Here is a 26,471-nt window from a genome sequence, read left to right as displayed (position 1 = left end):
TCTTCTTCTCTTCTTCTTCCTTGCTTGAAACGTTGAAAGTGAACTAGAGGATGGAGAGAGTCTTGACGTTATGGAGAGAAATTTCTGAATTATGAGGTGCATCAAACGTCAACATATGAGGGGGTATATATAGGGGAACGGTAAGGGATCTCCAAGCTTCTTGATTCTTCTATGATTTTCCAAGGATTTATAATAAAATGCCACATAACTCCAACCAATCAAAAATTTCCATGTAAGCCCTATTGTGTTGTCCAACCAATCAAAACTCTCCAAAATAAGTCTAAATCCCTTCATTATATATTATTGCCGAAATTATATAAGGATTTTCTGATTTTCTTCATGAATTTCAGCCAAAATTCCTTTAGGGAATTTAGGGATGAACCTAGACTTGTTTTGGACCTTTTTCTTGTTGCACACACTTCTTCTTACCTTAAAACTCTCCCTAAATCTTCTCCAACGTAATCTCTTTATTCTCTTCTTGATTTTCACGCCATCTCTATCTCTCTTTCATTGAAAAACACAAAAGTCATCCCAAAAAATATCTCTTGACGTCACAAAACCCTAATTTCCATGGGGTTTTATCCATTTTGCCGAAAATCCAATTTAATCCATAGAGTTTTTAGACCAGTTGCGTCATCTTCAAGCCATGTTGTCACCAACGTCATTCCTTCATTATTTCGATCAAGTTTCTTGGTTGGCTCCGAAATCTTGCTTGATACACTTTCTTCTTTTGAACAGGGTTTCCTGGTTGGAACAGGGAAACTTCATTTCTTCATTTCTGCAGCCCTTTGCCTCTTGTCTTAACTCCTCTCAACGTTGGCTAGCTCCTCTTTCCTTTCTTGAGTTCATTTCCACTTGTTTGCTCCAAGGACTGAAAATAGAAACTATTACTAAAAATAGAAACTTTCCAAAAATGAAAAATGGAAACTTCCTATAAGTAAGAAATGGAAACTTTCCTAAATTAAAAGGATTCATTTAAGGAAATAACTAAGTAAATATGAGGAAATAACAGTTAAAACGTTGCATTAAAATGCTCCTATCATATAAGAACAAAGATGGTGGATTTGGAAGAGCTTTGGCTACATTAGGATGTGCTAACAATGATAACAAGTATGATCTGGGTAAGAAATTAAAAATATTTTGTGAAATTACTAGGCATGATATTTATTATGTTCACACAAAGAAAAAGAATAGACTACATGCTTCAAGGTTGAACAATTTAGTCTATGTCCAATGCAATGCCAAGCTCATCAACAAAAAGAAAAAGGGAGAAAGAGTTGGGATTAGATGTGTTACTTGATAATGAAGCTAGTAAGCCTCAAAAGTGGATTATTGATGGTGGTGATGTAGAACATGGTCGGATGTCACTTGTGAAGTTGAAGAGGCTTCGAGAGTGGGTAGTAGGTCTAAGAGAAGTTCTAGAAATGTCAAGGTTAGAGAGCTTCATGATGAAGATTTTGTATCGGATGAGGACACGGAAGAGGAAGGAGATGAGGAGGACTATGACTTTGAATCCGATACGAATGGAGTCTTGTGTAAGACTTGATACGAACATCTAATGAATTCATATCAAGTGTAATAACTATCGTTACCTAAAGTGTTAGGACCCACCCCGGAATTACCCCCCTAACTCCAAGATGGACCTGCGGGGCCCACTTTTCGAGAAAATTCGACAGAACTTCCCTTAAAAGTGGACAATCCAAACCTGTTGAAAAACACTTCTAGGTATAAATAAAATTCAATGCTTGAAGCCACCCTGCTTCCTAGCAACAATCTGCAAATTTCCAAGTATAAACACCGTACTACACAAACATAACCACTTATATAAAATACAATCCAGCAAGTCAAATCTTTTTACTTTCTCCAATATTATACAATCCCCATACACTCATAATTATACAAATGTATAAATCCATCCTTCCAAGGTAATCAGAGCAATCTAAAGAACACAATTTAAGCATGATACGTAAAGTAGGTTAATAAATAACCTACTGAGGATAGATGGCAATGTTGGTGCTAGCCTCAACTCCTAAGCCGGTCAGCAACGCTGCAATCTGGGCAATTGAAACCAAAGGGCCCAGGGGAAAGTACATAAAAACGTTAGCGTGAGTGGACAAAATAAATAAGCACAACGGAAAAAGAGTTTATACTTTCCCACATTTATTTCAATAAAATCCGATGCATGCAATATGAATAAAGACAATTATCTTTAGAAACAAGTATTTCGTAAAACCAAGCCAGCCCCGCTGGTATAAGTGGAAACTGGACTAGCCCCGCTAGTCAAAAATCAATAAAGAGTATGGGGAAAGCGTTTTCACCATACAAATAAAAAGGGAGCCTCCCAGGCTCAGGTCGGAGTGTCCCACACTCTTGAGCATCCCATGCTCTGCTCTACTCACCCACAAACACATAGTAAGTGGGGAGGAGTACTAATAGGCTAGCTAGCAATATAATATAGCGACCCAGGTATGGTGGATTAAAATCACTAAAAAATCTAGAATAGAAGGGCTTCCCCAATACTTCGCAAGGAGAATATAAGAGCTAATGGTGTGACCCCGCACACCCAAGAATATTCTCAATCGATAAGTAAATTAAGCGGAAATAATAAATAGACGTAAATCTCTTGAAGGAAACTCCATTTCCGGATTTCTCTTAAAAGCTCAAGAATTGATATTCAAATCTAATACATTTTCGAAAAATACCAAGGCATAATAACTCAACCAAAAGTTTCAGCATAAATTATGAGTCTCAAATCAAGCATCAAATTTCTCGATTCAAAAGTCCAAGTCAATTATATCGAGTAATTAATCAAGACCAAAATAAACTGCCTCGCTTAAGAAAATTAATTGCATGCATTATTTTAAAATCAAGCGTCCACTCACAGTGTACGGCTAAGCCTGCCGCCGATCCGAACCCTCCTCCAGGGAATCCTCCTCACGTCCTGTACAATATAACGTTCGTGAACCCATAATTTCTGGATGGAAAATTAAATTACAATATAAATAAAACCAAACCCTAACATTGTCTTTATATGCCCAAAACCTCCTACTCTTCTTCACTAATGTCATTCCCTTAATGTATGGGCTTTAGGGCAGAATCAAGGAAATCCGATGGATGGATTCCTCGTAATTCAATTAACAATTTCTACCCTTGAACAAACATCGAAATCCATACTCACTCTTCTCCAATTCTATCCCAAAGATGTAATTATGAAAACTAAATGTATAATTGATTATTTAGCTCAACAACAGAAGTTAAAGACATGCCAAACACCTTCTCACGCGCTGGTACCAACCTCCACAACCGGCTGCCAAATTCCATGTACAGCAACAACTCAACACACTGATCATTTTTCTCAACTAAAACACATCCAAATTTTACCTTGAAATAGTCGAATCCGGCCGGTGAAGAAAACCCACCCAGAAAACTCAAGAACCCTAGGGATTGAAATTGTCGATTCGACCTCTACACGGCAAGACATGGCAAATCTTGGCTCGAGGCTAGGGGCAAAATGATCTCCGTCAAAAGCCGAACCTTCTACGCCGGTTTGGTGACTGGAGATGGCCGGAATCGCCGGAAATCGGAAAAAACCACAAATTGCTACAGTAATCTTCCCAGCTCAAAATCGAGCTCCTCCGGCCAAAACTCTGCAAAACACCACCACGTATGCAGGGGGAGGAGACGAGCTTGGGGATGCCTGAATTTCGTCGTGGATAGGCCGGAGGGGGAAGAAATCGAAGGAAGAAAAACAGGGCCGAAGGGGAGGAAGAATCGGGGAAGAAGAGGAGAGAGTTACCGAGCTGGCTAGGTAGAATTTCCGAAAATGGAAATCTACCAACAGTAACTTCCATATATATATTAATTACCATGAACAGTAACTTTTACATTTTCTTCCATAACTTTCACATACTAAGTCCAATTTTTACGCACCACATATGCACGTGCTCGGTTTAAAGTCCTCTACAACTTTCATGAAGGAAATTTTCTCATAAACGGCCCCGAAAAAAAGTCAACCTTTTAGGGCCACTAAAGTATCGATAAAAAGTAAAAATTGATAGTAGTCGACATTTATCGTCTAAATAGTGAGTAAATCGTTAATTCTAAGTTCGGGACGTAACATAAAGTGAGTAATCTGAGATAATATGAGAAAACCTATTCCATGATTTTGTATTTATTTGTGAATCTAATATTTACAATTGGGAATCTAAATGGCTTGGTAACCAAGCAAGAATATATCAGATATATTTTGTTAGATACAATAATAATGATATTAAGCAACCTGTTATGGGCAGGTATTCATTGTTCTGTACAATATAAATACAAGGTCCATGTGACCTCTCCTAGACACACAAGCATATAGTTCCAACCCCATAGATAATAGCTTCTAAGTTGAGAGGATCACAAAAGAGCTTGCTACAAAATCGATGGCTTTCTCCACTACTGCTGGTATGATTCATGTTCGTCATTAATACTATCAAAATGAATTCCTTTGTAGTGTATATATGTATGGCTAAGTGATGATATATTAATAATTCTCCCCTCTATGCCGCTTTCTCCAACAAAAGATATGTGAGAAGAAAATGACCTAGCTTGCATATTGCAATTGGATGGTTCAAGTAACAAATGTATAGATTCATAATAACAGCTTCTAGAAAACAACCTTGCAAAAATTTGTAGGTAACAGACCTAAATTGTTAGTTGCTAAATCGAGTTCTATGTTGTCTTGAGATAGCTTAAATTTATCTTCCATAACCCCTGCAATGTTACTGGCAAACAAAGGAAGAAGTGTAAATTTGTTCTACATGAGCTTTTCACTGGAGTGAATACATATAAGAGAATCAATGTAAGAATAAGATCAGACTATGATTTCTTATCTTACATAACATGATAGAAAACCTTGCTAGGCCATTCTGTTTTTCACAAAATCTCAATGTATTCAACCACAGGTCATCTGATCATTGAGGAAAAACCAATGCATGCATAATTGCACCCTTGAGTATAACCTTAGACAATACTTACCAAGTTCTATGCCCCATTTCTTCAATAATTTCAGCTGTAGACCCATCTTCTGTAGCTAAGATTAAACATCCATTCATGTTGACAGTTCCAGATGCCTCATGTCACGCTGTGCTGTACAGGAATCATCGATCAGTAAGCCTAGTGTAACATGAAATAACAATTAACTAATATCAATCATGAAGAAATGACCTTTTCTCAGTACATAAGTACCCATAAGACCTATAAAAACTCAAGAAAATAATATTGGCAAAAGCAGATAATGTTGCTAACCAACGAATAAGTACCCACACGTACTAACCAATACACCACACAACTGGAATTTTTTAGCTGTATTAAGTTTAATAGAAAGAAAGGAATGATAGGGTATGGGAAAACAAAATCACTTTAGCTCGTGATATAGCTCTCATGTCTTATGTCAGATTGGGTAATTTAATTTTCCACAATACAAAATTACATGGTTCTCAGGGAACTAGGAAAATTTTGAAGTGGCAGTGCCCTCCTATGGATTGGTTGAAGGTGAATTTTGATGGAGCTTTTAGTCCGAGCTCTGGCAAAGCAGCGATTGGTTTCTTAGTCCGTGACTCTCAAGGGAATTTTTCGGGAGCAGTGGGGAAGGTAGTTGTAATACCCCGAAAATTTGTTATTAATTCCTAAATGCTTCGGCAATTATTAAAGTGTTCATTGGTATGATTTAGAGGATCGTAAATCGAGTGGAAGTATTTCGGACGATTAATTATTCGAAATGTATGGTTTAAGGGGGGGTGCGAAGGTTGACTTTTTATACGTTAGGATTCTATAAAAACTTCCTTCATAAAAATTGTAGAGTGCGTCAATACGAGTTCATGGACATGTGGAACGTGAAAATCGGAGTTCGTATGAAGAAGTTATGACCTTTGGAAAAAGTTCCCATTTTGGTTAAATAGGAAAAAAAATTCAGAAGTTTCCAAATCGGGAAACTTTTTCTCTCTTTTCAGCCCGACCCAGTTTCCGTCCAGCCGACTTGGCCCGCTTCTTTCTCCGCTGTCCAGCAACCGTTGGCCACACCACAAGTTCCATTCACTTCGCCTCGTTCCCCTCTCTAGTTCTGTAGAAGATTTCAACCTGGGTTGAGCTGTGGATGGCGCTACAAGGATGGAAAGAATGGCAGCGGCCCTGCAAATCGCCCAGATCGGAGCTCATGATTCCGGCCACCTAAGTCGGTGATTCTTGGGGGTTTTTGAAGCCCAGAGGATGTAGAAGCTTTCTCCCAAGGTGGCTTGCAACGATTCAACCTGTGGAGCTCGAATTTGGAATATTGGGAATCTAGGGTTCATTTGTTTTCAAACCTTGCGAGGTAAATTCCGGCCAAATGGCTTTGATTCTGACTTTGTGCTAGTTATGAATGTTATTGGTGATAGGAGCATTTTAATGCGACGTTTTAACGGTTATTTCCTCATATTTACTTAGTTATTTCCTTAAATGAATCCTTTTAGTTTAGGAAAGTTTCTATTTCCTGTTTTTAGCAAGTTTCGATTTTAGTTTAGGAAAGTTTTCATTTCTCACTTTTAGAAAGTTTGTATTTTTCATTTTTAGAAAGTTTCTATTTTTCGTTTTAGGAAAGTTTCTACTTTTAGTAATAGTTTCTATTTTCAGGTCCTCGGAGCTCAAAAGTGGAAATGAACTCACGAAAGGAAAGAGGAGCTAGCAAACGTTAAGAGGAGTGAGGATAAGACACAAAGGGCTACACAAATGAGCAGAAATGAAGCTTTCCTGTTCCAACCAGGAAACCATATTCAAAAGAGGAAAGTGTACCAAGCAAGATTCCAAAGCTAACCAAGAAACTTGATCGAAATAATGATGGAAATAGCGTTGGAGATCATCAAGGCTTGAAGATGACGCAAGGCCCAAGAACTCTCTAGATTAATTTGGATTTTCGGCAAAATGCATAAAAGCCCATTGGATTTAGGGTTTGTGACGCAAAGAGATACCCTTGGAGTGTTTGCCGTGAAATACCAAGAGAGAGAGAGAGAGAGAGTTGGCGTGAAAATCAAAGGGAGAATAAAAAGATTACGCAAGAGATTTTCTAGGGAGAGTTTTAAGGAAAGAAGAAGTGTGGACAACAAGAAAAAGCTCAAAATGCGTCTAGGTTCATTCCTACATTCCCTAAAGGTATTTTGGCCGAAATAAAACAGAAAATTAGAATATATTCATGGAATTTCGGCAACTATATATTAGGGAATCATTTTGGAGTTTTATGATTGGTTGGACAACACAATAGGGCTTACTTGGCGAATTATTATTGGTTGAAGTTATGTGGCATCTTATTATAATTTCTTGGAAAATAATAGAAGAATCAAGAAGCTTGGAGAGCCTTTGTCGTGCCCCTATATATACTCCCTCATTCCATACGTTTTAGATATCCTACAATTCAGAAAATTACTCTCTAAAACGTGAAGCTCTCTCTCCATTCTCTAGTTCATCTTCTGCGATTCCAAGCAAGGGAGGAAGAAGGAAGAAGAAGCCGTGAGCACCCTCCATAATCCACCTTGAAGCCATGAGTTTTGAAGCTTGCTTTCAAGATTCAATAGTTCATCGTTCAAGTTCTTCATCACCATCTCCATTCACGGTGTAATTCAACCTTCTTTCTTGTAATCGTAATTGATTTTCCTTGTTTGATTCGTATGAAGTTGTTCTATTTAACAACAATGTTTGAACAAAGTTTGAAACTGAAATTTTATGATTGAATGGAGATTTCGATTCCTATGATTGTGATTCTGTAGTTGCTTTTATGAGATTGTTCAATTAAATTTGCTTGATTGATATCTTTTATATGTTTGTCTTAAATGGTTTGAAACATTTAGGGTTTGCATATAATTGGTGCTAGATTTAAGTTTATGATTCACCTAATAGTTTTGTGAACTTAGATCAAAAGTAGTAAAGGTTTTGGACAAGAATCGAATTTAATTGAAAATGATTGCAATTAGATGAACTTATTCATACTAAGTTGTGCACTTAAGTTGATAACTTTTCTCTTGTTTATTGCGTTGAACATGTCTTGATTTGCTAGCTTTCTAGACCTTGATTGCATGTTTGATAGGATTGATCTTTGTGCTTTCACTTAGATTAATTAGTAAAGGAAAGTAAAATATGGGAAATTGTTTGCTTTGAATGTTTCACATGATCAACTTCTTTCTCATGACTTGGAAGAACAATTGTAGGGTTGATTCAAATTTGATTATGGAATTGGTTTTGATCTTTGTTTCTTATGTTTCATTCTTGTATTTGTGTTTTTGTATTTACTTAATTTTATTTCTTTCTTTTAAATTTCGAAAACCTAAAACCCCCCTTAATTTCGTAAGTTGTATATATTTGTGTAAATATTATACTTTGTTTTTATTTTAATTATTTAATTGTTTTACAATGACAGGTGTACCCTCAATCCCCAGAATAGAACGATCCCTATTTACTATATACTAACGATGACTTTTTCAGGGTTAAATTATATGCTTGCTTTGAGCGTACCAATTGGGCTTGTTGAGAAGAAGATTTTTGGTTTAGGAAGTGTGGCCAAATTTTGAGTTTGACGGCGGCTCTGCCACCGTCTGTGGCAGCCATTTCCAGCCACCCCAGGTATAGTTTTTTGTTTCTCTTTTTATTCTACACATCGATACAATCATTTCAATATATAGTTTGTAATTTTTGGAAATCGTATGAGCAAGTTATGAATTTTCAAAGTTTAAGGGTTTTCGGTTCGATCGGTTTTCTATCCTAGAGGATTCGACCGTCCGATCGATTTGTAATTTTGATAGATTGAACGTATAAGTATTCCGGAGACCTCGGGTGCTCTCGGATGAAGTTTCACCTCTATTGGCATTACTTTCGAGATTTTAGTGCAAATGGGGGTTCGACAATTAATTGTTTTCGATTCGTGTACTAAGTTGTGTAGTACATTCCTTAGGTGATTGACGGAGACTATTCAATACCTTATCCTTGCTGTAAGAGAAGACGCAGCGGGATTTTGGAGTGAGTAAATCTCAGGTGGTTCATTTACGAACCGAATTACTTTTCGTACATTTTATTACTAAATTGTGAAATCGTTTTATGCAAATAAAGATTTGTTTGAAATAATATGAACTCGATCGACTACGGTTCATAAGGCTACGGTTCACAGATAAAAAAATGAATTTAAGTATAAAATGAATTTCTTGGTTTTAATACGTATGAACTATAGTTGGTATTAGTATGCATTCCTGAGTGGATGACTACGTATATATATATGTACGTGAAATATATATATATATATATATATATATTTACTTGAAATATATATATTTGGATAGTGTGGCATTGTGATATATAGACTTTTAATGATTTATATTGTTGAAAAAGTGATTTGAAGTTGTGGTGTGACATTTGTGAGTCGTGGGATTTTGTTCAAATGTTTTCTGATCTACGGATCTGGTGTCACAGTGGTGACAGTTTCTGATCTACGAATCTGGTGTCACAATAATGACAGAGGCAATTATTATCGTAAGGCTGAACCTTGGCCGAGGTGACAGGTTACGATTCAGTTAGAGCTCTAGTCTGTCTGCCATTGTAATGCATGGGGATGACGCGTGGGGTTACTTGAGGCCCATGAGTACACGTGTTTTTGAAAGAGAGTTTCGGGTGGTTGCTTTCTTTTGTTGTCCGAGAGGGATATGAGTTTCATATTATGTTGTGAGTTGGATTAATATGATTTTATCACTTAATGATTTATTGGGAGTTGATGGGTGATCATCTACTTTAGTCGAAGTTGATGGGTGATCATCGACTATCGACTTTAATTTGGAGTTGATGGGTGATCATCGACTTTAGTGTGAGTTGTTTTGACTTTTTTATCAATTGTCCTTTTCATTCTAATTGTCTATTTTAAGTGTAATCTCCTGAACTAAACTATATGCAGGGATTACTATGGTTTTGGTTGTATACTTTTGGTGATTTCCTGAACTAAAATTCTATGCTGGGATTACCGATTTTCATTTAGTATGATTTGATTCGTCACGGGTGTGACATGTGTGTTCCTTAAAAAGAAAAAGAAAAGGATTTGTTGTTAGAATTAATCATTGTGTTGATTTAGTTGGAAAGACGTTTTTGTGGTTATTAAAGTTTACTCACATGAGCTTGCAAAAGCTTACTGGGTTTGTCGTTTCAACCCGGGGCACTATTTCACGGTGTAGGGTTATTGTGCAGGTCGAAGTAACAGTCATCGAAGCAAGGGTTGGTTGCTGTTGTAGCTTGGACAGAAGTGTACGTTATTTTTATTTTTCTGCTGTATAGTGAGTGCGTTTACTTATTGAATTGTCATTCAGTTTAATTTGTAAACTCTTGTACATTAATATGTGACTCTAAAGAACGAGTCTGTATTGATGTTGGTGAGCTCAGTTGGTTTTATTGCTTAATTTAATTGAAAATTTTCTGAGTGTTCTTTTTGGATTGTTAATTTATCGCGTTTTGGATTTTGAATTTATTTATTCAAAATTATGGGCGTGACTTACTCGAGTTCAGTCTGCTGAACATGTCGAGCTCTTGGCTTGTAAGGCAGCATTTGGTTATGTGATGGAACATGGTCTATGTCCAGTAATTTTGGAGAATGATTGTTTGGTTTTGAAGCAACAAGTGTGTCAGGAGGAGCTGCAAAATTATTCTATTCTTGGAAGGTTATATGAGGACCTCAGACAAGATTTGAAAGAGGTGAACCAAGTCAGAATTATTCATGCTAGAAGAGAGGCAAACATGGCTGCGCACAAATTGGCAGCTCATGCTGTAGATCTTGATCAAGCTTTCTTTTGGTCTAATATTCCTTCCTTCATTCAAGATGTAATAGAATCTGAGAAATGTATTCCTTGATCTGTTTATTAGTTATCAATAAAGTGTAACACCATTCAACTCAAAAAAAAAAAAACTTTAATAGAAGATCACCTCACTTTAGTTAATTGTTTATGTTCTTGGTTTGGTTGGTAGTCATGGTTATAGTTTAATAAACTGTACTTTTCTTGTCTATTTGACATTTACTTTCTTTGGTTACTGGTTCAGTAGTCGCAAGTATAGTACTTTTTAGTGAAACTCCAAAACCAAATGGCTCAGTATTAAACCCTCCCAAAATCCTCATCCCCAAGCTCCCAAATCCCAACCCCTCTTTCTCCTCCTTCAAAATCACAAAACCCAAATCCAAAAGCTTCCCAACACTCTCTGTCTCAGGCCAAAATCAACGACCCCTGGATGCCCTGCTCATTGGTTCTCGCAAACAAGAGGTGTTTGGCGCCATTGGGAGTTCCTTGTCAAACTGTCTTTCTGAAACCAATCTCCACCTCCAGTTGGTGGCCTCAAATCCAAAACCAGAGGCAAAGTATATATCTAAAGCTTTCTTTCTGTTCATTCTTGTTATGATTTTTCAATGCATATAGTTAATAAACAACTTGGGTTTTATATAGTTTAGCTAGAGTTGTAACGTCCCGTACCTCAATTTACTATTTTACTAGTCATTTGGACGGTAAACGACAACTACTTTCACTTTTTACTTTGTTTCGATACTTTTAGTGGCCTTAAAAGTTGACTTTTTGTTCAGGTCAGAATTTGAGGAAATTTCCTTCATGAAAGTTGTAGAGGACGTTAAACCGAGCACGTGCATATGCGGTACGTAAAATTCAGAGTTCATGTACGAAAGTTATAAGCGAAAAGGTAAAATTACTGTTCATGGTAATTTGTCTATAAATAGCCGAGTTACTGTGGTAAGTTTCCATTTTCGGAAACTTACCGAGCTCTCTCTCCTCTCTCCCCGATTCTCTCTTCCTCTCCGACCTCTTCACCATCTTCCGGCCATAACTCCTTCATCCGGCGACGGATTTTGACGTATAAGATGTCGTTGGAAAGCTCTCTTCCTTCTCTTCATTTCTAGGTTGTTTTGGTAGCTTAATTTGAACTGTGGAAGATGCGGCAATGAGAAGAAGAGGACGGTCACTGTAGCAGATTGAGGTCAGCGCCGATATTTTCCGATTCCTGCCGTCTCCGGCCACCAAACCTGCGTCGAAGGTTCGGTTTTTGCCAAGGATCATTTTGCCCCTAGCCTTGAGCCACGATTTGCAGCGTGGAGGAAGAATCGAATAGATGAATTTCTGGGTTACTATTCACTTATCCTTAATTGTTGAGGTACTTCTACTCATTTTCTAACTTTGTCTCAGTTGAGAAAGTTGTTGGGTCTATTGAGTAGGTGCTGCTACCAAAGTTTTGTGGCCATCGGAGCTGGCTGCGGTGGCGGCGCCGCCGCCACTATGGGCGGCGGCTGCAGCGTGTAGGGCAGTGTTTTGATTCTAGTTTTTAGCCCATTAAATCCTATAAATGTTGTAGAGCTTGTATGTGAAGTTTGGTGAATTTTGGAGGAGTTTGGAATTGTTTGTGATTTTCTGAAGTTCTGAAGTTTTGTGATTGAATTGTGGGAAATCCGGCCGTCGGATTTCCCTTATTTTCATTGTATAATATGTAAATCAAGGAATTGGTGTTGTGGGTGTGATTTGGGTTGAATTTGAGAAGTAATGGAGATAGGGATTTTTAGGTTTCGTTTAGGTTCGTAATTATTTATTCAAATTGTCGTTTATGGAAGTGTACTTGTGTACAGGACGATATATCGAGCTACCGCTTGACGAAGGAACTTGTTTCCGTGGTCACCAACCAGTACTGTGAGTGGACGTTTGATTTTGAATATTGATGCATGCATTTATTTCTCTAAAGTAATGCATTATTTAATTATAATCTTTTATATTTTGAGCATATGATGATTTGCTATCGATAGTGATTTTGGTTTTCGGATTATAAAGTGATTTTGGATTTGATTGGGTTTTGAGATTTATGAAATATTATAAAGTGATTTCGGGAACGAATTGTTTTCAGATTTTAAATGGAATTTTTGTCGAGGAAACGATTGATTTAATTATTCTTTTAGCGTGAGGGACACGCTGTTGATTTTTGTGACTTACTACGAGAATTTCCGAGTATGGTTGGGAATTGTACACATGTTTTCTTTTTTCTCGGGACTTATGGGGAAGCCTTATAGATTTACTGGATTTGAATGGTTTTTAGCCACCATACCTGGGTCGCTATATTTTATTGCTAGCTAGCCTATTAGTACTCCTCCCTGCTTACTATGTGTTCTGGGTGAGTAGAGCAGAGCATGGGATGCTCCAGAGTGTGGGACACTCCGACCCGAGCCTGGGAGGCTCCCTTCTTTCGTATGGTGATACTTCTTCCCCATATCTTATCATTGCTTGACTAGCGGGGCTAGTCCGATTTTCACTGTAGCCAGCGGGGCTGATCTTATCTTCTTCAGAAACCAGCTTTCGGTTTTACGATATATTTTTCGAATGTTGTGACTAGCGAGGCTAGTCAGTCTATCGTTTTGAAATCCTTGGATTTAAAGCTAAATGTGTTTTCTTATTGTGCATGCATCAGATTTTTAAGATAATAAATGTGGAAAGGTATGAAATCCTTTTTCTTTTAAATTGTTTATTTTTGTCCACTCACGCTAACGTTTTTTGTCTACTTTCCTCTGGGCCTTTCGATTTCTAATGCCCAGTTTGCAGGCGTTATTAGTTAGGTCGGGCGTACATGGTTCGATGCATAGTTGACGAATAACTTCCACACTTCTTCATTTGGCTCTTATCTATTGTGGGTTAATGTTTTGGGTAGTCCACTTTAGGGGTGACTCGGTTCTCGGTAGAGTTATCTCTAAGGTGGGCCCCACATGGCCATCTCGGATTTCAGGGTGAAATCCTGGGCGGGTCCTGTCAAGAGTTCTCATTCGGGCAATCCATTTATGGGTTTGTAATTCTCTTTATTTAGTGAGACTCTTACTTCTATGTTTTCCAGGTTATAGATGTTGCTTTCCTTGATCACACTACAATCTTTGGTTGTTATGAATTTGTAATGCATTTATTTAATTAGAGAAAGGCTCTTAATTTTCTGCTTTCCAGGTTAGGGATGTTTATGACTGTGGTGATTATCTAGTTATTGACAGAACCCGCCCCGGATTTCACCTTGAAATCCAAAGTGGCCCTGAGGGGTCCACCTTAGAAGAAATTCTATCAAAAAATTTGGGGGAACTTCATCTAAAAGTGGACTACCCAAAACATGTAGAAAAACATTTACACTTCTAAAATAATCCTCCCTTAATCTTCTGGAGCCACCCTGCTCCCTAAAACATAACATCTCCCACATCACAAAACAATTCTGAACTTAAAAAAATTAATCTCATAGGTTTTCAGAGAAATCTAATGTACAGGCGTAGAAGAGAATAGAATACAAGATAAAGGAGCGATATTTTTATCATGCGGAAGCTATGACAGCTATGCCTCAACCCCATGTACGCTCGACCTCAAGCTAAACTGACTTGCAAACTGGGCATTTGAAACCGAAGGGCCTAGGGGAAAACATTTAAAAACCGTTAGAGTGAGTGGACGAAAATAAGTAATTTCGAATGTATAAGTAAAACGTAATGCTTCCCAAGTTATTCTCTAAAAACTCACATGCAATAACAATCTTGGAAATACTCTTAAGGATGAATTTCAGTTTAGTACCCTGTGGTTTAAGGGTAACATCATGTCAGTCCCTGCTCTTTCAATTTGATCAGCAACACCCCTGTGCTTTTAATTTCAATCAACCGTGCCCAAATTTTACTGTTCCGTCTAATTTGAACGTTAACTTTGACTGGATTGACAAAGTAAAATTTGGACGGAACAATAAAATTTGGGCACGGCTGATTGAAATTGAAAGCACAGGGGTGTTGCTGATCAAATTGAAAGAGCAGGGACTGACATGATGTTACCCCCAAACCACAAGGTACTAAACTGAAATTAATCCTACTCTTAATCATCATCTTTACTGCAATCTTAATCACGTAAAATAGAACATTTTGCAATCTCTTAAAATCTCCAATCCCTCATATACTTAATCATTAATAATTCACCAAAAGCATTGCTCAAGATTATCTTGCTGACTCAAACCTCAATATCTCAATAAATCCTCGAAAACATAATTCAAATACTCAGTAAATCAATAAATGCTTCCGGAAAGAAATCTCACCCTAACTTCAAAGCTGATAGGTGCGGAGCTCAAAACTCAAGAAATCTCAATAATTCAATCATACTCAATTTTTCGATGAAACATTCGTACTCGTAAATCCTCATATAAACCGCTATTCGAAATCAATAATTCTCAGAATATTTTCTTAATCAGTCACTTCCCGAAAATCATTTCCCAACTCAATAACTCATAAATAAATAGCTTAAAAATCTATTGAAAGCCCTCGGGAAGGAAATCCACTAAAAATCCCGTAACTCATAGAGCATAATAAATCTCAAGAAATCAAGCCCAGAAAATCATAACACTCAATAATTCAAATAATAAATTAAACCTCAATTAGAAAATAATAATATACTGCATGCACATTTAATTTAAAATAAATGTCCACTCACTGTACTATTTAGGCTACCACGCTACCAGTTTCCTACGTTGAGCAATAGCTCGGCACGTCACCCTGTAAACAATTATATTCCGTGAATAAACTATTCAACAATTAAATATGACTCCCAAAATCAAATCCTCATAAATCATCTCTAATACTTCTTGAATTCAACCCAACTTCAACACTAATATCAATCCGTCGATTAAAGCATTCCATAGCGGAATAAGGGAAATCCGAAGGTCGGATTCCCACAAATCGACATCTGAAACTCCAAACTTCGAAAATTCATAATCAATGTCAAACTCCTCCAAAATTCACCAAAAATCACATATTCAACCTCTACAACAATTATAGGATTTAATAGGCTAAAAATCGAAATTAGAAAGTTGCCCTATGCGCCTCCACACGCAACCTACAGTGGCGGCACGTGGGGCCCACGCGTCGGCGGTCACCACCACCTATGGCCACCAAATTTTGGCAGCAACAACAACACAACAGACCCAACAATTTCCTCAACAACAACACATTCCAATTTTACCTTAAAGCACTCGAAATTGACCGGCGAAGAAAACCCAGAAAAAACCTCTGAACTCTAGAATTGAAATCGTTGATTCGACCTCCACACTGCAAATTGAAGTGAATGGCCTTAGGGGAAATGATCACCGGCTTGAGGTGCCCCTATGGTCCCAATTTGGAGGTCAGAAATGGCTGGAAATGGCTGAATCGCCGGAAAAGCTCAAACTGCCCTCGTGAGGTTCCTTGCTTCGATTCGGGGTTTTCCGGCTAAGTCGCCGAAACTCAAGGGCACTAGCGTCAAGAGGAGGAAGAGGCGATCACGTGGCGCCCGGTTGCCCACTAGTTAATGGCCGAACGGCGGCGAATTGAAGGGGAGAAGGAATCGCACGAAAAGGAAAGGGGAGAGATCGGGGGAGAGGAGAGAGAAAGGTGGGTTTCCGGATTTGGAAACCTACCACAGTAAATTTTCATTATTTATACAAATTTCTACCATGAACAGTAACTTTACCTTTTCGCTTATAATTTTCGCATACGAATTTCGATTTTTACGTACCATATATGTACGCTCTCGGTTTAACGTCCTCTACTACTTTCATGAAGGAAATTTTCTCAAATTTTGACCCAAACAAAAAGTCAACTTTTAGGGCCCCCACTAAAATATTGAAACGGAGCCAAAAAGTAAATGTAAATGTCATTTACCCATCGAAAGACTCGTAAACTGGTAAATTTAGGTTCGGGACGTTACAGTTATGGTCACCACAGACAGGCAAAGTTCATTTGATAGAATTCTTGCTTCCATTCCCTTTAAAGGCCAGGTCAGTTCTCAGTTACGATCTCAAAGAAATGAATAAATGTTAGTTTTCATTATTGGATTTAGTTTGATTTGTTATGAAAAAAGAAAAAGGAATGGTCACAAAGCTTGTCTTATTAATATACTCACTACATTGGTTTTAGATAATTAGTATCGACATTTGAATTTCTTTGGTTCTATCTTTTTAGGTCCTTAATAAAACAAGTTTATGGGGGTTTGACAAAACTCGACATATAACATCAAATGCAGTTGTATCAGTCCTAGACGAAAATGTAACTGTGCAAAGAAATGTTCTGTTTTTCCGGTGGAGGTTGTGGGTACGATATTATTATCATAATATGTTGAAAATAAAATTGTGAGTACAGTAAGACGCTAACTCGTAGTAAAATCAATAGTTTTCATAAATACATTGTTTCAATTTTTCATAAATTACCATATAAGAATGAAAGTGCGAGTTTTGACAGGAAACAATAGTAAAGAGATTATTATAGCGGTAGTTTAAGGTACTTGAAAACAAATCGTGAAGAGATCTTATAATAAACCACATATTTCAAATAGCCATGGAATTCCCATTATAAGCTTATTGCATATATAATGTCAGTGGATATTAATTGTTATTGAATCCACATTTTGCATAGTCAATGATATCCATGTCAGATGCAGTTTCTGTTGCATCTTACAATCTGATGCATTTTCTGCTCCCCCATGAGAGCCTGTTTCATGGGTTTTGCCTTTCTGTTTTTTCTGTTTCTTTGTAATATTACTTTTAATGTCAAAAAAAAAAAAAAAATGATATCCATGTAAGAGGTTTTGCCGTTTTGGCTTATTCGAAGATGAGGGTACTTGCAGTCTTTGTAAATTCATTACTACATAAGTCTTTAAAATAATTTTGCTTTTAATTTGTAGTCAGAGGTTTTGTGACTGGAAGTATTGATGCATCATTATGGACAGTCTATAGAAGTGGCAGTCGAAATTACTATGGCGATGTACTTCCAGACGGTGCGCTTTGTAAATAATCTCTTGTTATCTTTCTACTCCTAAAGTTTTTGTTTGATGGTCTATTGATGTTATAGGCTTGGTAAAGAGCCAAAAACTTCCTGCTAATAACAACTAAGGCTGCAGATCATGACATTCCTATTACTCCAGATGAGGTTGGTCTCTTTAATAATTTTTTGTCACTTTAAGGGGAAAGGGAAGAAGAAGAGAGACGCATGTTAGTTAGGGCCATTAGGCTGACAAGCTTGTTAATGAAGATGTTAAGTGAATTGAAAAAGGGAGAGAAGTTCATGCTAGAGATGAAACCAAGTTAGCATGGAGTGGTAGATTTTCTATCCAATTGGGAAGTATGACATGTGCCATGTTTTTCTCTCCTCTATACATTCAGATTACTTAATATGTGTGGTGCAATTTTCTTGCAGATAATTGAACGTGGACTGATGAATCAAGCGGACTATGGTGAAGTAAGTAGGAAAGCATTAAGCTTGTTTGAGTATGACAGGTAATTTTCTTTTCTTGATATCTTCTTGAGTTATGGGCCTCTGAAAATGAAGTTATCTGAAAACACAATAAAACTAGCTCAATAAAACCAAACCGGATCTAGATGGAATCGTATAGACTTGGTATGTAGCAGAAAACATGGAGTAGAATAAAGGCTACAAAGAGGAATAGTCAGAAGATGAAGCATGAACAAAACATCTTTTGAGTAGTTCTACAGCTTTTTGTTCTTTTTTTGTGTGTTTATTTTTTCTCAGAAGTATGTCATATGATTTGATGTTGGACTGTAAAAATTACATGCATTGTGGTGTCAAATGCACTGCTTCATTTATACCTAGACATGTGGACTAAACTGTTTTGGCTTTGTGGTATAGTTTTGTTATAGTTCATATATGATCAAATTCGAATAATAATACTAGCTGAATTAATCATACACACATGTAGGCAGCTATCATAGTTGAATTTATATTGATCTATCAGCTTCTATGAATAATAAACGCAGCCAAGGTAACTAATTTTATCATTTCTCTATTGGTGCAGTGTGTGGCTTTGGAGCATGGGTTGATATTGGTAGACACAAAGTATGAATTTGGAAAGGGACACGATGGTTCCATAAATTTGATTGATGAGGTATTATGTTGTCTTGTAAAGTATTTATCATGCTTCCTCACTCATGATACACATTTCAGTTTAAATAATGACATTGGAGGTGATTTTTGTGTTTCATTCCTATCCTAGGTGCATACACCCGATTCAAGCAGATATTGGATTGCACATACTTATGAGGAACATTTTCAAAATGGTCTTGAACCTGAAAATGTTGGTAAGGTGTGTACTGTATTTCATACTATCATGTATGACGTGTTTTTTTGCACTTGTGAGATTATTACATTTTATCAGCTTATTGCTGATATTTGAGCATTGATTCTTAGGAGTTCTTGATCTTGTGGTTTAAAGATCATTGCAATCCATATGAAGATGAGGTAACTGACATCTTTGTCGATCTGTTTGAGAATGTAAAAAATCAAATCTCACTTCGATTATACACAAATTTAGGTCATCCCTGAAGCCTCTGAAGAACTCGTTCATGAACTATTTTGGCGGTATGTCAATTGTCTGTTGTGCTTTGCCACTATTTAAACCGTGTAATAATTTCTTCTACATGCTTTATTGAGGTTGGGTTTGGATGATATATTGCTTTTCCTTAAACTAACTCTGATCTAATTATGATTGCACTTGTGGTTGCTCTGTGGACGTTTACATGTAGCTAGGTAGGTCAGCAGTAAGCATAGAAAATGATTTGCTCATCAAAGTATATGTACTAAATTTTATAGGTTTTGGTCTTAGAGGTCCATTTAAGCATAGTGCAGATTTTGGTTCTATTATATAAAATAAATATTTTTTTTTCCTTTTTGTTAACAATAACCAAAGCTTTTTGTCAATGCTTCTTTCAACAAGATCATGCCAAACAACTAAATAGTATTGCTGAGATTTCATCCACAGTTGCAGCAATATGTTGATTATGTGTTGGGTAGTGTAGTGTACGCCTGTGTCGGATATATGTTGATTATCTATAATCAGGTACGAAGTGACAATGCATGTGTCACAGGTGATTAGTTTCAAAACTCTTCCTTAGTTGATAGAAAACTTCTAATTGACTTGCAAGAAGCTGTACTTGATAATCCATTTTTAATGGCAAACCAACTGAATTGTAAGATATAATGCCCATCCACACAGTTCTCCCCGTCTCGTGTGATGAGGTGTTTGTTAGGCCATCCTTTTTGAATAAATCATAGTACGGGATACTGAGGTACCACTGCGGGATATGTTGTTTATTTTATTTTTCCATTCATCTGCCAACATTGTGGCCTTAAGAAAGTTTCACGGGCATATCAATAGTCTCTTTCACTGGTTCTGCATGTCTGCCATTACAATACTAGTCATATTTTTTGGTAAAGGTTGATTATCATGATTCTGATTGTCCATAGGAAGTCCATTTAAACTTGATAAAATGCTCATTAAGCCTCGTTTTTTGTTATCCCCTCTTCCTCTTCTCTTCTGATGTGTAATTGAGCTATTGGTCTGATCAACACCATAAAAGTGTGTGCAAGTTTCAATATTTTGTATCAACCGGTATAGGTTTTAGTTACTCGTGTAATTTGCTGTTTTTTCGTTTACAATGGCAGATATATTTTCTTGTACGAGACAATCAAATAATCGAAATTCAAGATGCCTTCAACAGAGGTAAAGACCTTGTTTTGATTGACATTCTATTTTTTGTATACAAATAATACTGACATAATCCGAGCTTCGTCCATTCAGGAGCAAATACACGATCGAATATCTCGCAATGTGGCACAAGCACTGTCATCTCTGAAGTAATTTCATAGTATAGAGCACAAGAGTTTTAGTGAAACTACCTTAAACCCTAAGAAAAATAATACCGTTATTTATATCCAGAACTCAAGTTCAAGTCAGTTTGTTGATCGGCAAGTGTGCTCCTGCTTTTAATTTCCATTTCTTGGATTTTGCAGCCCTAGAGGCTTCTATAAGTATTTATGCTTTTTCAAAGAAAAAAATTTTCAGGTTGTTTACAAATTGCAGACTCGAATTATACTTTTACAGTGCCATCAAAAGAACAGAGCCAAGAAGCATTTAGTAGGAAATCAGTAGTGAAGTCCAACTTTTTACAAACCACAGCCCTCCGTGAGTAAGTTTTAAACGAATATATGCACGAAGATGAAGTGCGGTTTCTAAAAACGGGTGCCAATTTCACCCCCTTAGATGAATTCGAATTGGGGTATTCCAATCTCTAAAATCGGTTTTCTCTTCTTGTTTGCAGGTATCCCCTGTTTTGGCCTTGGTTTTGTACTTGCCCTTTTCCCTTGCTCAATTTCATCTTCCAAATGAAGCAAACAAGGAAGACACCAACTTTCATCTTGCGCATGAAATAAACAAAGAAAGATTGTTAGTCAAATAGCCACCCCCAAGTATAAGGGGTGTACAAGTAATAGTATAGGGATTTAAAAAAAGTTGTTGAACCCACGAGGATTGGATTCGTTTCACTAGCTAGGGTGTTAACCTAAGGAGAGCTAGAATATGCAAATGTACAATCACAAACCTAAATTCACAAGGAAATCTAGGTTCATGGTGAGTATGTGCAAGATGGAGTAGTGATTTGATTTTGGTTTTTGAAGATATTTTTGAATTGAAAATAACTAGATGCTCAAATGTAAACTAAATTACTCTAAACTAAACTAGTGATCAAATAGATGAAAGTTAGGATTTAGATTATCTACCACTAACCTCCCTTGCAAGTATTGATGCATTTCAATATGAGAATTAATTAACCAATTTCTCTCCTTGCATCCCTCTCGGGTATGACAAGGGACATGCTCCTTTTGTGATATCAAGCAACCCCTATCGGGTGTAGTACTTAACTACTTAAGTCATGCATTTCAATCTGGTTAGGTATCTAGTGCATTACCCTAAGTGCATAAAGTTTGGAGATGAAGAAATCATGCAAACCAACCAAGCTTATCTCTAAGTGATTGTAATTCACAACCCCTACATTTCATACTTTAACATTCAAAGGTTACCAATCTCTAAACATTATATCATAACATAGCAAACACACATACTCAAAGTGGTAAAGTCTAAGCATATGCATTCAACTCTTGAACTAGCATGTAGGCATGTTAAAGAAAATTGCATAACATCAAATTATAGCATCAATCCATACAAGATTGGCTAGGGCTTTCAACCCTAGTTCCAACAAAGTAACTACTCACTCATTTTCATACAAATTAACACCAAATCTAAAATACATCAAGGAAAATTAAGGAGTTTAAAGAAAGAGTGAACAAGTTGGAGCTTGACAAATTGATGACTAGCTCCTCCATGGTTTTTCTCCTTCAATGCTCTTAGATCCTCCTTGATGGTGGAATGAATGGATTATGAACTTGTTGATGTTGATGATGAATGGAATGGTGATGAAGATATGATGCTTCTTTGGCTAATTTTGAGTGGTGGTGATAGAGTTTATGGTGGTGGTGATGGAGTAGATGGAGTAGTAAGGGGAGTATGGATATTATGAGTTTGGATTTTGGGAGGTGAGATGGAGGTTTTATGAAAGAGATGAAGAGACAAATAAGATGTAATGGGGTGGAATGGGTGATGTCTTAAGAGTGTGATGAAGGGATACTTATATAGAGAAGAGAGAGAGGAGTAAAATGATGAATGGAAGCAAAAGAGATCAGCTCAAGCACTGTAAGAAGCATGGAGGTGGAGTATGAGAGTGGTAATAGATCCTAAAAATAAGGGAAAAAGGTATGGAAGAGATGGAGTAAGAAGAGGGAAGTAATGATGAGCTATTAAAGAGAGTAAAGTAGAGAAATATGGCTAAGGGAGAAGAGATGAGCAGCTGCTCTCTTTGTTGTCCATGAGAACCATGAAAATGAAGAGTGTTGGAATGGTTTTGGCTCACCAAAGTCAAGGTGACAAGCATGGGAGAGAAAGTGTGCAAGGGATGCCTATTATCCACAAGATAATATGATGAATTAATCTTGCCATAGTCTTGTAGGATTCTTCTAGGGATCTCCTTGATAATTTCAGTATCATAGACCTTCCAAAAATGCACAAGAAATTCGTCCAAAGAAGGTCCTAGGCCAAACTGCCATGTTTTGACTTTGTTTTCTGCTTTTGAAGCTTCATTCAATTGAATCTCCATCGAGACTTCGGAATTGGTCTTCAACTTCTTCATACCAAATGTTCCTTGATAAGTGTAGATCATCATGGTAAAATTTCAGAGCTTAGTTCACCCTATTTTGGCCGAAAATGCTGCCGGAATCCATACCGGTCAGGTTGTGCCGTTTTCGTCTTTTAGTCAGAAACTTGGACCAATCTTTTGAAGGTTTTCTACTCCGAAATAGCTCTTGTACTCTTCATAAGAAATGATCCTTAGGACGTCTAGAACGGATCTGGAAAGTTTCAACTCATTTGGAGTTCATTTGGTCAGTTTGAAGTCCCTCCTTCCTTGTCTAGCTTGCTTTCTTCTAGCCGGAGTAGGAAAATGTGCTGAGGTTGACTTTTTAGTGTATTTCCATGTTTCTCCATCATTTCCTAGCATGATAAGGAAAATATAATAAATTTATATAAATAAACACAAAAGTTAAGCAAAAGTACAAAATTAGGAGAATAATGGAATTGGATTAGTCAACATTAAATTAGACTTTAGAACAAGTAATTTCCATGTTTTATGCCACAAATATGTATATGAATTATAATCCAACAAACATCCACTTGGCAGTTCGAGTTTTCAAGAAACATGCACTTGGCTTATTTTGAATCAACCTGTTTGGATTTGCAAGGGCAATAGCTTACAAATACTTTTGAGAAATCTAATTGAAATTTGCCTTTCGTTTTCATTGCCCAAATAAGCAAATAGATACAAATCTAAAAACTTTGGGTTAGTCCTATGAAAAGTTGTCATGAGAATCATTATGCACTGATTTATATCTAACAAATGGGAACAAACAGCAAAATAGTTTTTTTTTTTTTTTTTTTTTTGAGAATAATAGCAGAAGTAGTTTGATTGCTAATAGTAAATGTAATTCGCATAACTGTTTAACTCCAACTAGTACATAGACATGAAAGCCTACAAAATACAAACACTAGATGACTAGAGTGTTTGGTGGGTGTTTATTTCTAACCGCTTTAACAAAAATTCATTTCGAAGCGAAGTTTTCCATTTATACTAGGAAAAATTATGGCTTTAGTCATTCAACTATGACTTAATCGACACTTTAATCACTTTATTTTTAAAATATCACTTCACTCACTCAAATTTAGATTTATTTTTCACTTTAATAATTGCCGTTAAATACCCCATTACACACTATTAAAACTAAGGACATTTTGGTCCAATTACTAAAAATATTATAATTAGGAATGATTTATAAAAAAAATACACTGTTAAAATTCGCAACTTTTATTGAATAAGCTAGAAGGATCAAACTTAGCCTTAGTTTGGGATTGCTGTGCTGTGAGAAGAAGCACTTCCGAACTTGCTGTGAGAGGAAACACTTTTGAACTTGCTGTGAGAAGTAGCTGAGTATTTGGTAAACTGATTTTGAAAGTGCTGTGAGAACGAAAAGCAATTTCTGAGTGTTTGGTAAGTTGGAATGCAAAAGTGCTTTAACTGAGTATAATTACCGAAATGGTCATACATGCTAAGATATGTTATTAAGATAGATAATATTGTTTTTTGATTATGTAACCATATCAAATCAAAGAATTGCTCATGTATTATCCTTGTACTCTTGCTTGGACTGAATAAAAGATTTACTTTATACTCTTAAATATGCATATTGTGTTCTACTATTACACAAAATAAGTCTAAAATATTTAGATTAATTTCCCGACCATAGTTCAACAGGAACCGTTACACAAAATATATTAAAGTTACTTGAATTTTGCAACTAAATGCTAAGTAGATGCATTCATTAGACTTTGTGCAATTGTATTTCTTAACACCTCAATTTCTTGTCTTCTCGGACCATCTCCTTCATGTTCATTGTCTTCCAACTATAATGAACAACATTTGGACTTGTATAAATGTAACAATAGTTTCATATATGGGAAACAGTCAGCTTGCAGGGCTTAGATGGGTCCTTTTTAGGGAAAGCCTTCACTACATGGGGGGTTTTTCCCCTATGACAAGCAGCTCACTTCCTTGGATTAGCTCAAGCATTTACTTTTTTGGTTAGAGACCAACGTCTTGGGGCTAACGTAGGATCTGCTCAAGGACCTACCGGTTTAGGTAAATATCTAATGCGCTCTCCAACTGGGGAAGTTATTTTTGGAGGAGAAACTATGCGTTTCTGGGATCTGCGTGCCCCCTGGTTAGAACCTCTAAGGGGTCCTAATGGTTTGGACTTGAGTAGGCTGAAAAAAGACATACAGTCTTGGCAAGAGCGGCGTTCTGCGGAATATATGACTCATGCTCCTTTAGGTTCTTTAAATTTCGTGGGTGGCATAGCTACCGAGATCAATGCAATCAATTATGTCTCTCCTAGAAGTTGGTTATCTACTTCTCATTTTGTTCTAGGATTCTTCCTATTCGTAGGTCATTTATGGCATGCAGGAAGGGCTTGTGCAGCTGCTGCCGGATTTGAAAAAGGAATTGATCGTGATTTTGAACCTGTTCTTTCCATGACTCCTCTTAACTGAGATAGAGATCCAATGCTTGAAGTAGGAATCAATTTGATTCCACCAAACCTAATATGTAAGGTGGATCAAGTCCTATTTAAAAAGGATTCCTTCTTCCTTTCTTTTCAACCCATTTCTCTCTTCTAATCTATTTCTTTTCTGGCTCGGCTATCCCATTTAGCCGAGCCATTTCCTTTTATGCTACTCAGCCGGGCAAAACCAATAAAAAAAAGAAACGCAACAAATCTATTCGCCGAGAAAAGGAGAGAGAGGGATTCGAACCCTCGATAGTTCTTTGTTTCGAACTATATCGGTTTTCAAGACCGGGGCTATCAACCACTCGGCCATCTCTCCGAAAGAAAATTTCTATTTTCTTTTTATCCCGTATTTGATTATTATTCCACCCAATAGAACCCAAACATGGACATATGAGTTGATACTATTACTATCTATAGAAAGATATCGGGTGTAAATCTATAGGTCTATCTATCTGTATATATATAATACAGATGCATGATCCAGCAAGCATGCCCCTGTTTTGTAAAATAAAAAAAAATGACCCTCAGTTCCGTGCCCAAATAAAGTGACAAGGGGTGGTAATAAGTCATATAGAATCAATAATGGATTCATGGTAAAATCTCTCCATGATGCTTTTTTTTTTTTGGCTGATAATGATAAAGATATCAAATCGTATAATTCTTTTGTTGGTAGATTGGAGGATTAGAAACATGACTATTGCTTTCCAGTTGGCTGTTTTTGCATTAATTGCTACTTCATTAATCTTACTAATTAGTGTACCTGTTGTATTTGCTTCTCCTGAGGGTTGGTCGGGTAACAAAAATGTTGTATTTTCCGGTACATCATTGTGGATTGGATTAGTCTTTCTGGTGGGTATCCTTAATTCTCTCATCTCTTGAACCTATTCGTTCTAGATCCAAAAATGAAATG

At 36.8% G+C, this 26,471-nt stretch overlaps 1 long non-coding RNA gene and 1 pseudogene across 1 annotated transcript; both read left to right on the top strand.

The window, feature by feature from the left end:
* Positions 1-7,435: 7,435 nt before the first annotated feature.
* LOC121051993 lies at positions 7,436-9,835 on the top strand. The gene is made up of 3 exons (XR_005807722.1): positions 7,436-7,626; positions 8,491-8,628; positions 9,469-9,835. It is a non-coding gene; the product is annotated as an uncharacterized LOC121051993 (long non-coding RNA).
* Positions 9,836-10,773: 938 nt separating this feature from the next.
* On the top strand, positions 10,774-21,196 carry LOC121052316 (annotated as a pseudogene).
* The last annotated feature ends 5,275 nt before the right edge of the window (positions 21,197-26,471 follow it).

The sequence above is a fragment of the Rosa chinensis genome, chromosome 3 (assembly GCF_002994745.2).
Source record: "Rosa chinensis cultivar Old Blush chromosome 3, RchiOBHm-V2, whole genome shotgun sequence".
NCBI lineage: Eukaryota > Viridiplantae > Streptophyta > Magnoliopsida > Rosales > Rosaceae > Rosa > Rosa chinensis.
This window is presented reverse-complemented; position numbering and strand designations above follow the sequence as displayed.